Source organism: Delphinapterus leucas, chromosome 3 (assembly GCF_059928025.1).
Source record: "Delphinapterus leucas isolate spDelLeu-1000000601 "Yukka" chromosome 3, BTC_Dleu_Yukka2, whole genome shotgun sequence".
Taxonomy (NCBI): Eukaryota; Metazoa; Chordata; class Mammalia; order Artiodactyla; family Monodontidae; genus Delphinapterus; species Delphinapterus leucas.
In genome coordinates, this window is record NC_143131.1 from 131276983 (window position 1) to 131291246 (window position 14264).

A 14264-nucleotide genomic window follows, 5' to 3' on the forward strand; every position below is an offset into this window, starting at 1 on the left:
ACTGCCTCATGACCTTTGCTCTGGATTTCTGATTTTCTCCTTTCTAAGGTAAGGACACCAACCCTCCCTTAATTCTCAAAGCACATCTCTTTGGGTGCTTTTTTGGCTCTAAGTAACAGAACACCCAACTCAAATAGGCTTAAACAATAAAGAACACTTTATTCTGCTTTATAACCAGAAGTTCCAAAGTAGGGTAGTTCCAGGGCAAGTTAATTAAGAACCCAGGTTCTTCCCACTTTTCCCATCTGCCATCCTCATGCATTTTGGTTTTGTTCCAAAGTGAACTATGCTTTCTCTGTGTCACACGTTGGCTGACACTATTCCAGGCATCATTGGTAGAAACAACACTCAACAAAGAAGAGGTCTTTTCTTCCTGTATGTCTGTTTGTGTCATTGGACAGAACTTTGTCACATGAGGAAACTTTTCAGTGTGACTAACACGTTCATGATTTGGATTATAATGATGGTTTCACACGTGTGTACGTGTGCCCAAACTTATCAGATTAACTATGAGCAATTTTTTTTTTTTTTTTGCGGTACACGGGCCTCTCACTGTTGTGGCCTCTCCCGTTGCGGAGCACAGGCTCTGGATGCACAGGCTCAGCGGCCATGGCTCACAGGCCCAGCCGCTCCGCGGCATGTGGGATCTTCCCGGACCGGGGCACGAACCCATGTCCCCTGCATCGGCAGGCAGACTCTCAACCACTGTGCCACCAGGGAAGTCCACTATGAGCAATTTATCATATGACAATTATGGCTCAGTATAGCTCTTTCAAAGCTATCTACTTAAGTAATGAATCAATATTGCAAAGAACTGAATGTCTGTGTCCCACACACACACAATTTATTTGCTGGAATCCTAATCCCAATGTGATGGTATTTAGAGGTGAGATCTTTGAGAGTTATTTAGGTCATTATGAGGGTGGAGCCCTCATGAATGGGATTAGTGCCTTTGTGAGAAGAGGCCAGACAGGTAGCTAGCTCCTTCTGCCATGTAGGGATACAACAAGAAATGGGCAGATGCACCCCAGAAGAGGTTCTCATCAGAACTCAAAGATACTGGCACCCTGACCTCACACTCTGAGCCTCCAGAACTGTGAGAATAAATTTTGTTGTTTATAAGCTACCCATTCTATTCTATTTTGTTATAGCAGCCTGAATTTAGACTTACGTTCTCCTGGTAAAAAGTTAAGACATAATATATAAAGCTAAAATATCCTTTTCCACCATCCCCCAGTCCTTCTAGGTATCAGATCAGTATGTATCTTCCAGATCTTTTTCTATATATCTATAAACATAATGGTAGCCATCGAATGTATATAGTATCACCTACTTCCTTGTTTCTGTTTTTACACAAAAGTCACACTGTATGATGATGTTGCACCTTGTTTTTTTTGAACACAGTACTTCTTGGGGGTCTTTCTCAATCAGTATTTAGAAATTCATCTCATTCTTGTTAACTTGCAAGATACAGATCTATCACAGTTTATTCAGACATACCTCTCTGATGAACTTTAGTTTGTTCCCAACTTTTCACTATTTGAAACAATCCTACAACAAGCATCCTTGGACCCTCCTTTTTGTGCAGAGTCCCATGACTTGGATCACAGGGCATCAGGGTTTGTACAATCTGAATTACCCTCCAAAGTGGCTGCACCCACAAGCAGTGGTTAGAGCACATATTTCCCCATACCCTTACCAACATCTGACATTATCAAAAAATTTTTTTGAGATTGGATGGATTAAAAAGATATGTCCTTTTTTTAAATTTGCATTTTAGGGGGAATTTTCTCAGAAAAATAGATTCCTGAGTCCCATTCTCAAGCATCCTGATCTGAGGCTCAAGAATCTGTGTGATTTACAACCTTCCCAGGTGATGCACAGAGAGGTTTTGGAACTACTGCCTGAGAACCAGCGATGTCACTTCCAGATCTGTTGTTCTATGATCCTTGAACTCCTGCCTTCTCCTAAGCCCATGACTTGTTTAGGCCCAGTGTCTACACCATCTCTGCCACTTATGATTCTGTTTTCTCCATGAGGGAAGATTTTTTTTAAGACAGAGGAAGTCCTGGCAACTATGGCCATTTACTAAGTTGGCCCTTGGAGCCATATTTCAGATGTCACTGAGGAAATTCTACCTGTCAGAAAGAAGGGACTAACATGTGCTAAGAATCTAATGGTTTCTAGATAAACATACTGGGTTTACTAGACACTTAACTTCCAGGTGGTCATTTAAACCTCACAACAACCTTGGGAGGTATTATTGTACCCATTTTACACATGAGGGGACTAAAGTTCAGAGAGACGTAGTAATTTTCCCAAGGTCAGACAGCTACCTAGGGGACCCTGTTCCAGCTCTCTTGGGCTCCAAAGTCTGTGCTCTTTTCATTGTATCGTTTCCCTGCAAACTAGGGTGTCCTAGTTCCTAACTTCTGGAAGTCTCTAGAAAAGGTGCAAATATTTCATGGAATGAGTATTATTTTATCTTACTTTGCATGGAGTAGCTTATTTGATTCGGTCCTGGAGAATTTGTTCCTGAAAATATGGACTGGAGGATAGATGGACTGGGGGTATGAAAGAGAATGATTATGTTTTACCTCTGATCATCCCTGCTGCTTCCCTCTTCTGGGATTAATGTGGAAGAAGAAAAATAGAAAAATGGCTTGTATCACAGAATTACAATCAAGTATTCAATTTCTTGAGCTTTTTTTCTAACTGAGAATTATAAAAGAACAGCATATACCAAATAACCAAGTATCCACCATCTAAAAATGACAATTCAAAAAATATTTGTCAAATTTCTTAAAAATAAAATAAGCAACATATTGCTCATCTAAAGATGATTTCATTTTCTCTCCACCTCATCTCCCAGCAACCTCAGTCAGAAATTTGGATTACCTCTGCCAAATCTGTTTTACATTTTCAGCTGTAAGTATGTGTTAAACAACATGTATCATGAACAAATAAAAAAATTAAAAATTGAGTATATAAATGGTCTTTCACTGTAACTTTTATTCTGCTCCCTGCTTTTCTTCTCTTTATGCTATACCACTGAGAGCTCTTTAAAAGTTAAGAATCGTGGGCTTCCCTGGTGGCGCAGTGGTTGAGAGTCCGCCTGCCGATGCAGGGGACACGGGTTCGTGCCCCGGTCCGGGAAGATCCCACATGCCGCGGAGCGGCTGGGCCCGTGAGCCATGGCCGCTGAGCCTGCGCGTCTGGAGTCTGTGCTCCGCAACGGGAGAGGCCACAACAGTGAGAGGCCCGCGTACCGCAAAAAAAAAAAAAAAAAGTTAAGAATCGTGTCTTATTTAATCTTTGCATTCCTGATGGCCTAGTACTTTCTGGAGGCTCAGTAAATCAGAAAGGAAAGAAGGAAGGAAGGAAGGAAGGAAGGGAGGGAGGGAGGAAGGAAAGGTGGGAGGGTGGGAGGGAGGATGGATCAGTCTTTTGAGTCAGAACCTCCTGTGTGGCTCCCAATTAGACGTGAGAGTAATTAAAGAGGCATTCTAAGTCCTCCATACCGTGATTTCCCTGCCCCCGAGAACTGTTCACGTCCCATTAGAGCAGGTAGCTCCTCCATCCTTTAACCTGCTCACCATCTTGTTCTCCCAGGAAGTCCCGGGCATGGCTTCGAGAAGTTTGGGGCCACACAGCCGCCTCATGTTCTCAGCTCCAGTGTGGTCCAACTGTCGCTGGTGGTAAATCAACCAGCCAAGGCTGAAGCCTGAATTACTCTCTATCTCTCGAAACCCCTCAGGGATTTGGGGAATTAGCTGCCCGTTCAAACACTTGTCTTCCCTCCTTTCCTTCTCCTACTCTGTCTTTGTCTCTGTCAACAATGGAGGGCTTTTCTGGATGACTGTCTCTGTCTCTCTGAGTATCTTTCTCTGTCTCTGATTCAAAATTATGCCTCTGCTTCCCTTCCTCAGCCCCTGCCTCTACCTTCCCACCCTTCCCCTTTCTATCCCCTGAGTCTAGCTGCAGCCACAGATCCAGGAGCCCAGCTGGGCCGTAGATCTCTCCATTACTGCTGTTCTTTCCCTCTCACTTTTAAGAATGCTTTTTATGGTGGCCTCTAGCACAAACAGCTGTTTAAACTTGTTTGAGAAAACCTCGGGGATCAGATGCTCTGGCAGTCCATCAGATTCTTCTTTCCTCTGCAATCTGAGATGGACTGGGGAAGAAATGCATTCATTGATTAACCCATTAAACAAGTATTTATTGAGCTCCTATTATATGCCAGTCACCGAGGTGGACACTGAGAATATAACAGTAAGTAAAACAGCCCATATAGAGTTTACAGTCTAACGGGAGAGACAGATATAAATGTAAGAGCCACTTAAACATATAAATAATTTATAATAAATGGTGATCCATACTTTGAAAGATTGTCCACAGTGCTCTAATAATAGTTCATGTCTGTCGAATGTTTATTATATAACTGCCACTATTGTAAACATTTCACATGCATTTATCTTAACAAAAACATAGTCCTATTTACATATGATGACGCTGAGAACAGTGGGGTTAAACAACTTGCTCACGGGCACACAGCTTGTGGATGGAAGGATCAAGATTTAAACATATCGTGGGGACTGGGAATCAAGCGGAGGAAAGTCTTCCCCAAGGCTCCGTTCCCTTCCATGTAGGAATAGAATTTTCTTTCCCAAAATCACATAGAGAATAGGAGGCAGAAAAAGGACTGGAATCCAGCCTCCTAAATCCCAAGCTTATCAGTTCTAAGGTCAAATAGGCTGAAATGTGAAGGTTGACTCTGTTACTAAACTACTAAGCCCCATGGGACTTCCCAGAAAAATAAAGAGGAGTATGGGGTTGGGTGGTGGTAGGGAATTGACACTTTCCGCTAAGTTGGGCTGGTAGGGGCTTGAGCCTCTAACCCTGGGATGCACTTGGGGATGGTAAGCTCCTTGAAGGAAGGACTGTGTTATCTTCTCTATTGCATCTCCAGAGCTTAACACAGTGCCTTAATCATTATTTATTGAAAAAATAAGTTGAATCAAATGTGAAAAAGATAGAACAGATGGAAGCTCCATGTTTCTTCCAAGCTAGGGGTTTATAATTCCAATAACTTCATTTCTTTCCACTCTCACTAATACTAGCCAGCAGTGCAGAGATATTCTGCCAGGTATCTGGGTCAGTTTCTACCCTTTCTTTTCAATCTGCATATCCAAAATATATCCTCCTGTTTCATAAAACTCCCTTTTTATTTATTTTTTATTTTTTTGCTGATTCAGTTAAGAGCTGAGTTTGATCTAGAAACCTTACCTCTTAAGTCTCTTTTGATAACACAACCCCCAGAGCATCCGTCTCTCTGAAGCCTCTTTATGAGTTTTGGAGCTGAGTAAAATGCCGACTATTTTCAGGATAATTACACTGGAGCAGACACATTGTTCCTGGAATCTGTTTCCCAATCTGAGTAAACAGATCTTGGTCCTTTTTATGCTCTTGTAATATGCATTTCCTTCTCCTTCGTTTTTCTCTCTATCTGGAGTGCTGCCTGTGGGTTAATCTCTGAACCAGGGATGAGGGAAGGATTTGTTTGGGAAAACATCTTCCACAGGACATTTGGCTACGAGGGGGCCTTTGGCTGGGGGGCTGCTCTTGGCTGACGCTTGCACGTTCAATGGCTTTCTCTATCCCACAAAGAGGACAGGGAAGCCAAGAACTGCTCAGCAACCTTATGAAAGAGTGAAGAACTAAATGTACCCAGCAACTCAAGAGCCTTTAGGCTGAATCAATTAAAGCAATGCCCGCTGTCGCACCTTTCTTGTAGGTGATGTGTTGCATAAGGAGAAACATGTGGGAACCACAGTAATTGAAGTGGCAGAGTCAGAACTGGAATCCACATCCCAACTCTGCCGCTTAAATTAGCTGTGTGACCTGGGACATGTGACTTAAGCTCTGGTGGCATCAGTTTTCTCATCTATGTAATGGAAATAATAATAGTATTTATCTCAAATACTTATTATAAGAATAAATTCAGGGCTTCCCTGGTGGCGCAGTGGTTGAGAGTCCGCCTGCCGATGCAGGGGACACGGGTTCGTGCCCCGGTCCGGGAAGATCCCACATGCCGCGGAGCGGCTGGGCCCGTGAGCAAAAAAAAAGGAATAAATTCAGATAATACCTTTAGTGCCTACAGATGATGACGATGATCTGTGACATGCAAAGTATTTTCACATTTGTGCTTGCATTTGATCACATTTTCCTCGCTTTCCTACTAGAGGACCTGCATCAGAACCATGTTCTTCTGACCTTCAGTCTCTATGCTTTTTTATTCTGGGCCATACCAAAGGAGTTTGACTTGTTCTCTGTGACTCCCAGGACAAGAAGACAGAAGCTACAGGAAGACAGCTTGGATTCAAAATAGGGATATTTATTTTTAATGGTCAGAAGTATCAAAAAATGACTGCCTCAAAATAGGAGTGTGTTTCCTGTCCCTGGTGGCACCCAGGCAGAGGCTGTCCAGCCACCTGAAGAGGATGTTGTAAAGAGAAGGGAAAGGTTAGACTTGGTGGCCTTCCAATTCTGAGAGTCTGAGTTTCTCATCAGAACAGGAAGTGTCTGTTTCTGCAGCTCTCCACCCCCATACTCCTCATTACTTTTCTGGGAAATCCAGTGAAGCTTGAGAGTTTTATCTGCAGATCCAGCCCTCACACTCTAGCCTATTTGACTTAAGAACCAGATTTCTTTGAGATTCAAGAGGCTGGGTTTTAATACTCTTTCTACCTCCTATCCTCTACATGATCTTGGGAAAGAAAGTTCTGTAGTTTGTACCTGCCCAACATCAGCTCCCATTCTCTGCTAACAGTTCCTCCATCTCCTTTGGGGACCACTCCTCTCTTACTCTCAGTCCTTGTGGCTCTAGTGACATTGTCTCATCTCCATGGTCAGCACGTGACCTAGGTCTAACCACAGAATGTTCTGGCTCCCTGGCTACAATAATTGGTTCAGGAATGGGCATCTGATTCAAGTTGGAGCAATCCGAATCCATCCCAAGACTTTTGCTACAGCTGCTGAGAAGGAGAGGCTCTTTTTCTGGAGGTTGCTAAGCTGGTAACATGCAAGTCTCGATTTTCTGGGGTCTACACAGCGGCAGAGCCTGCCTGAAAATGAAGTCAACACAAAGCAAAGCAAAGCTAAGAGGTAGTGAGAACAAATCCTGATGACATCATTCAAATGCCTGAATCCAACAGTACCTGAAGTTAGACCTACTTCTAGAGTTTTTCAGTTATGTTAGCCAATAAATTCAGGTCGTGTTTGGTTTTTACATTTTTGGTTACTGAATTTGTTTGTTTATTTCTTGGGTACATTTGACTTGGATTCCTACCACATGTAACCAAGAGTTCCAACGAACACCTATCACAATGTGCTAGAGTGAGGACTTCCTGTAGAACATGAGTCTGGAGCTGCTCTCTTCTCTGTATCAAGGTATACCTAGTAAAATCCTTGGTAAAGACTGCTAATTATTTAATGTGTCACTCTGTGCAGAGAGCCATCAGGATCTGAATCAGAGCCATCAATACCTTAACCAGAGTGAAATTTGGGACCACTTCAATCACTGTCATAGTTATCTCTCATACTCCATATGCAGAACTCTGGTCTTTACCAGCATTTCCAGGAATTGCCCCCAACCCCGCTTTTTAGTGAATTCAATCACCATTCGTCCACCAAATATTAAAAGCACCTATTATGTGCCAAGCGTTATAACAAATTATGTTTGGAATACAATGATGTGTAAGATACTAAGAAGCTTACAGTAAAACCAGGAGGCGGCATTTACAGGGAACTTTTATAAAACCAACCCCATGTATCTGTCGTTTTACTAATTTTTTTTAATCCCAATTTCATATAGATTTGCTATTATGAATAGAATACTTTTTCTTTTACATTTTCTAATTGGTTATTACTAGTCCTTAACTTTCTTTTTTTAATTTATGTATTTATTTATTTTTGGCTGCATTGGGTCTTTGTTGCTGCGGGCAGGCTTTCTCTAGTTGTGGCGAGCAGGGGCTACTCTTCTTTGCGGTGCGCAGGCTTCTCATTGCGGTGGCTTCCCTTGTTGCAGAGCACAGGCTCTAGGCGCACAGGCTTCAGTAGTTGTGGCACACGCACTGTAGAGCGCAGGCTCAGTAGTTGTGGCTCACAGGCTTAGTTCCTCCACAGCATGTGGGATCTTCCTGGACCAGGACTTGAACCCATGTCCCCTGCATTGGCAGGCGGATTCTTAACCACTGCGCCACCAGGAAAGCCCTGTTTTACTAATTTTTTAAACTCATAGTAATATTTTATTAATTTCCTATTGCTGCATTAACGAGCTACCACAAACTTAGTGGTTTAAAACACACAACACAGTCCTGGATATCAGAAATCTGAAATGGCTGTCACTGGGCTAGAATGGAGGTGTCAGCAGAGCTGTGTTCCTTCTGGAGGCTCTAGAAGGGAATCTGTTTCCTTGCCTTTTCCAGTTTCTAAAGACTGCCTGCATGGCCCCTCCCACCATCTTCAAAGCCAGCAGCACAGCATCTTCAAATCTCTCTCTCGCCCTCTCTGATTCTAACATTCCTGCCTTCCTCCTGGAAGGACCCTTGAAATCATATGGAGCCCACCTAGATAATGCAGGATAGTGCCCCCATGTCCGGGTCCTTAACTTTATCACACCTGCAAAAATCCCTTTTGTCATGTAAGGTAACATATTCACAGGCTCTAGGGATTAGGATATGGACACCTTTGGGGGACCATTATTCTGCCCACCACAAATACAAATAAGTAGGTATTATTATTACTATTCCCATTTTACAGAGAGAAAAATTAAGGTTTAGAGAGGTTAAAGTAACCCTCCTGATAACTAGTAGGAGCCAGAGCCTTGATTCGTCCACAGGGGTCTGATCCGGAGTCCACATGCTTATTCACTGTCATTCTCCCTGCCAACCCAAATGACTGTGGATTTTAAAGTCACACAGACCTGGGCAAGTCACGTAACTATCCTGTGCTTTACTTTTGTCATCTGCAACAAGGAGCTAATAGTTTTATGTTTAGGAACAGTTGAGGTTATGCATGTGGCACCCTTCGTTGCACTGTGGCACATAGTAGGTGTGCAATATGTGGCCATCATTCCTACAACAGTTTTTCAAAGGTGTCAGGGGCCTGAAGAGACAGATTCAGTGCCCTTGAATGGGGAGAGCGGCCCTGTCCCAGGAGGAAATGCTCACCTTTGGCTCAGAGGTATTATGTCTCCAAGGACACCTGCGGAGCTCAGGTTGGGGGAATACTTTCTGCTGGCTTCTAGAACACTGGTGAGAAGAGAGCTAGCCAGGTTTAGACATCTGGGGAGCTAGGCTAGGGCCAGACACAGGTGGGGTGTGGGCCTCTCATTGCCAGTTGGTGGCCAGATGAGCAGATAAAAGAACCTCCTGCTCTCCCACTCCCCCGACTACTGTCTCAGCTCCTTAAGAAATGACACGTCAACCCATCTGCTCAAACAAATGACTGGCTAGGCCCTTCTTCGAGAGAATGTACTTGGGGGGTGACCACACACCCCAGTCCCCCAGAACTTGACTGCTGGGGGTGCCCTCTGCCCTTGTCCCCAGCTGAGCTGCTTTGCTGCAAGGGGCGTCTGACAACAGAAGGACAGCAGAATTCATCACTCTCATAACTTGTCCATTTGTCTTCGGCTCAGGGGGTCCTGACGGGCGAGTTTCCGGGGGCCGCACTGAAGCGCACATGATTTCTTGGCAGAGACACATGGCGGTGATTACACGCGGCGTTAGGCACAGTCACTGCAGCTCGGCGTCTCCAAGTCCTCTCCTGAGCACAGTCTCAGACTGCCTCCACAGCCTCCCTGGCATCCAGCTCCTTTTCTAAACCACGTGTGGGGATGGAGAAGGGGGAGAGGCGGGGGGTCAGGGGGTACAAGAGGCCGGAGACAGGGCTTTCCTGCCCAGAAGTCGAGATGAGGGGTCCCTCTGTTGGCACAGTTGAGTGGGGCAGCCTGGAATGAACTTCCTCGCCAGCTTCCTGTCCAGGACACAAACGCATTCCTTCCATTCTCGAGCATGAGACTCGAACCCAGATTGCCCTGGGAAAGGGAGCATGGTGACACGGTATGAAGGACTAACAGAGCACTTCCTGACATGAAAAAGAAGATGGAATCTCAGAGATTTTCACGGCCATAAACTCCAATTCCTGTGCTAAGGTTTGAGTCCTTGTCTAACTCTGTCAGGTATTTATCTGGCATTTTCTTGCACACCTTTCTTGACGGGGGCTCACTTCTTAGGGCAGCTGATTCCATGCTTGGGCAGCTTTGACTCTTAGAAAAGTGCTTCAAATTGAACAGGAACCTGTCTCCCAGAGGCTGCTCTTGGTTTGGCCTTTCAGTCTACTTTCTCAATCACAGTGTTTCTCCAAGAGATGCCTCTTTTCTGAGAATCATATGCAGAGCTCATTAAAATGCAGATTCCTGGACCCAGCCCTGACCTGGTGAATCAGAATCTCTGAGGCAGGAACCTAAAGCTCTGCATTGATAAGAATGCCTGATCTGTAAGATGAGCATTGCGGGCCGCTAAAATGAATTCAGGGCGGTGCCCACACACAAAGAATGTCCAAAGGGAAAGCCAGGAACCCAGAGGACAAACTTTTTCAACTTGTCAAACTCTGCCAATGGTGGGGTTGACTGGGGAGGAAGCCACATCAAATAGGGATGGACTAAACCAGGAAATCCCAAATAACAGCTAATACTAAGTACCCACCCGCACTAAAGGCTTTGACGTAATCCCTCTGTGTGTAGGCACTACAGCTACCTCCATTTAACAAGCAAGAAAACATGTTTAGAGCGGTGACTTGCCCAAGGAAATATATCTGGGAAGTGGCAGTGTTGAGGTTTGTCTGACTCTGCACCCCTGCCCAGCATCTGCCAACTTGATGGGAACGCCAGATCTAAACCTCCCAGGTCCAGGCCCCTTCCTTGATCTCAGTGAGCAGACAAGGTTGTTGTCATTTAAGTGTGGAACCTGTTTTCACCCACACCTCCAGGGTGAAATCTCTCCAGGTGCTTCTGAGGGGTACGGGCCAGTCCCAAGGAAGGCAGGAGTACCTGGGGCTTCCAGGTGATGATTCTGGCCCTGGGGAACAGTTCTACTTCCACAGGCTGCTCACCTTACCCTGTCACTCCCGCAGTCAGGCCCATCCCAAACGTTTGCAGGGCCTGAGCAAGGGTATAAATGGAGGCCCACATAGCACATGCCTGAATAGTTAGACGATAGAAATTAAGGTAACAAACTGTAAAAACAAAACAAAACAAAACAAAACGAACAAACATGTTCTAACTTCCTGTCTTGACAAATATTCTTTCATTGTGACCTGGAAGGGCAAATTCAAATTTAACCTTTGAAGGAGCTCCTCCCTGGCACTTGGCAATGTGGGGAGAGCTGGCCCCCAGCCCTGGCTCCTGGCATGGCCCCCTTTCTCTTCCACACTTGACTCTGCCCCACCCTCCGAAAGCCTCACACACACGTGTGAGGACCACAGGCTGCACATCCCAGCTCTGTCCACGTGCCCTGCAAGCAGTAGCACCCTGGCCCCCCTGGGGCTGGGTAGAGTCATTGTGGGCAGCCTGCTCAGGTCACGAGCCCTATCCAGCTGTCTCTGCCCCCTGAATCCATTTGCAGCAAGAGCCGATCGTGGGGGCTGAGATGGGAGAGGTACCCTGCATTAGTATGCCAGTCAGCATCCTGGGGGCTGCAGTCCCCTCTCTCAGCCTGGCACCGGGCCCGGCAGAGGGGGCTGGAAGGCAGGCCCTCCCACGGCAGATGAAGCACGGGACAAGGAAGTGAAATCTTGAGCTATCACTCCAGCCTGCAAACGAGAGAGAGGGAGAGGGAAAAAGAGAATCTTATACTTCAGGCAGGGAAGGAGGTCACTAGATCATGAGATCATATCTGCTTCACGCCTCCCCTGAAATTTGCTTATTCAATCTTCCTATCTTTGGATTTTAAAAAGAGTGTGATGCACCTCACTTGGGGATGATATCAGCTCCAATCCTGTAGGTCAGTGATTAGCGAAGCCCCCCCCTTGACTAGCAGCAGCAGCTTCACCTGCCGTTAGACATGCCAATTCTTGGGCCCCAGTCTGACCTACTGAATCAGAGGCTCTGGAGGGGGACCCAGCACTCTGTGCTTAACAAGCCCTGCTGATGATTCTGACGCTCACTGAAGGCTAAGAACCACTGATGCAGGCCAAGCAGAGCCGTTGATCGTTTCAGAGCAGAGTAGTGATCCGTGAGAGTTGTGTTCATCGAGCTGTATTCATTCAGCAAATATTTACTGAGGGCCCAACACTGTTAGGCACTGGAGATTCAAGATACCGTCTGTGCCCTCAAGTTGCTCACAGTCAAACTCAGGAGCAGGCTAGTAAACAGATCAAGATGTAATAAATGCTCACACCAGACAGGTGGAGAGTGGTGTCCCGTGGAGGAGTGTCGGATAAGACTTCTGAGAGGCAGCTCTTCGGAAACTTGGAGAAGCAGGCATTGTCAGACACGGAACAGAGAGCAGTGAAATGTTGCTGGTGACAAAGGCTCTCTCCTTGACCAAACTTTCGTCAGGCCCCGTGACCTTGGCCCCCATCCTGTCTTTGGTCCACCCAGCCCAGTCTTAGCAAAGACTCCAGCCAAGTCACCCTTGAGATCTGATCAAATTCCTCATCCCTCACCCTTGATGTCTAAGCCCTTGGCCTGACTTTAGTGAGAATCCCGTTAGGCCAGGTTAGCAAGAATCCCCCTACCCTTGCCGCCTCCTCTTACTAATTTTCCATCCATTGACCCCTTTGCTCTGCTCATTGCTTATAAATTCCCAGCTGCCTGCTGTATCGTGAGTTGAGCCCTACCTCTCTCCCCTGCTGCAACACCCCTACTGCAATAGTGCTGAATACAGTCTTCCTTATCAGTTTAACAAGTGTCAGAATAAATTTTTCTCTAACACTGGACAGGGCAGCAGTTGTGCCGAGACTTAGAGGAAGGAAAGACTATGGCCCAGCCTGTTTAGGCCCTTAGGCCAACAAGGAGGTAAGCCTGGGGAACAGGGGCTTGGGAGGCTCTCCGAAAGTTTGGAGTTTGTCCTGAATGCAGTGGGAAGCAGGAGGGAGTTTTAAGCAGAAGCATAGCATAATTAGGCTTTCATTCTAGAAAGATCTCTCTGGCAGGCTGCTTCGTGGTGAGTGGATTGAGGACCCCAAACCTGGAGCCCTGAGAGACCAGTGAGGAGACTACTGTCCCTGAATCAGAAACTCAAGCATCTGAATGTCTAATACCGTTCCCTGGTCAGTCAGCCGCAGCCAGGGCTGAGAATCACTGAAGTAGGAGGTGAAAGTGAAGAGGCCAGAAGAGGGCAGGAGCAACGGAGAGAAAGGAAATGTGTGTGTATTCGGGAGGTTGGGAGGATGCCCCCCAGGAGTCAATGGGAGTTATTGGAGAGTCGTTGCATTTTCAGAAGGCAAATCATGAGACTGAACAGGGGTGGTTAGTGTCTGAAAGCTTCATCCTCTTTTTTCTAGGAGCAAGAAAGATGCTGGATTTTGAGGAAGCTAAACCTCCCATAAATGAACCATTTGACTTAAGGAGTTTAAGACTCGTTCATTCACTCTTTCATTCATTCATTCAAGAAATGCTTACTGAGTACCTACTGTGTCCTGGGTGCTGTGCAAGGTGCTGGGGATACAGTAGTGAGCAGAGATGGTCCCAATCTAGTGGGTGAGGACGACTTTATACAAGTAATGGCTCTAGTAAATGTAAAATTACAACTGTGCTAAGTGCTAGGGAGGGAAAATACTTAAAGGATATGTAATACGGGATGTGACCCAGCTGGGGGGATCTGGAAAGCTTCCTTTAGACCGCATCCCCTGTCCTGAGGTGCAAAAGATGAGTAAGAATTAGCTAGGCTAACTGGGAGGGGGTGCTACAGGCAGAAGGAGAGCATCAAAGGCCCTACGGCAGGTGGCCTTTAGCATCACCTGTTGGGCTCTTCACAGGTATGCGGGCCCAGAGTCTCCAGTCTATGGGAGAAGCCTCCCCAGGCTGTAACCCCTGACACCCCTTTCGGAAAGCCCACTGTGGAACTGGTGCTAGCAGCAAACCCCATGTTTCCCACAAGGGGCAGATGGCCAAAGGCCTGTGTGAGTGCCCTGGTGGCCTCCCGCAAGCTGGCAGGAGAGGCCCAGGTGTGTCAGCCCAGACAACCTTGCAGCGAGGTCAT

The 14264-nt window shown here is 46.1% G+C and overlaps 1 protein-coding gene across 1 annotated transcript in view; it reads left to right on the plus strand.

The window, feature by feature from the left end:
* The window catches only part of MFAP3 (microfibril associated protein 3), a 118648-nt gene extending 106765 nt beyond the window's left edge, over positions 1-11883 (plus strand). Inside the window, exon 6 of the transcript XR_016392830.1 lies at positions 2873-11883. The gene's annotated coding sequence lies outside the window, so the exon portion shown is untranslated. The remainder of the gene's footprint in view (positions 1-2872) is intronic.
* Positions 11884-14264: the final 2381 nt, after the last annotated feature.